The following is a 354-nucleotide window of genomic DNA, read 5'->3' on the forward strand; positions in this document are numbered from 1 at the left end:
CCTTTTCCACCAAAAACCCCCCCCCCCCCCCCCCCCCGCTCATAATTTAGAGAGTATGGCTTTAAGTTATTTCTAGTTTTATTATTTGTATCTTGGGAAAGGAACTGCTTTCTTCATGAATTTTTTACTGCTGCCTTCTGAACTCTGCTATGGAAGTGAATAAATGGATTCACTGGGTGAGCGGAGTCGTCGGTTCAGCTTTGGATTAATCACTCAGCTGTTATCTATTTATTTTACATAATTAAATCAACCATCTGTTAATTGTAAGACAGTTGAGGTTCCTGTGTTGCTTTTTCTAAAGAAATAAAGGGAATTTTTCTGTCAGACTAATTTTGGACAATTGTTTGTTGTTTT

The sequence above is a fragment of the Buceros rhinoceros genome, unplaced genomic scaffold, assembly GCF_000710305.1.
Source record: "Buceros rhinoceros silvestris isolate BGI_N320 unplaced genomic scaffold, ASM71030v1 scaffold19236, whole genome shotgun sequence".
NCBI lineage: Eukaryota > Metazoa > Chordata > Aves > Bucerotiformes > Bucerotidae > Buceros > Buceros rhinoceros.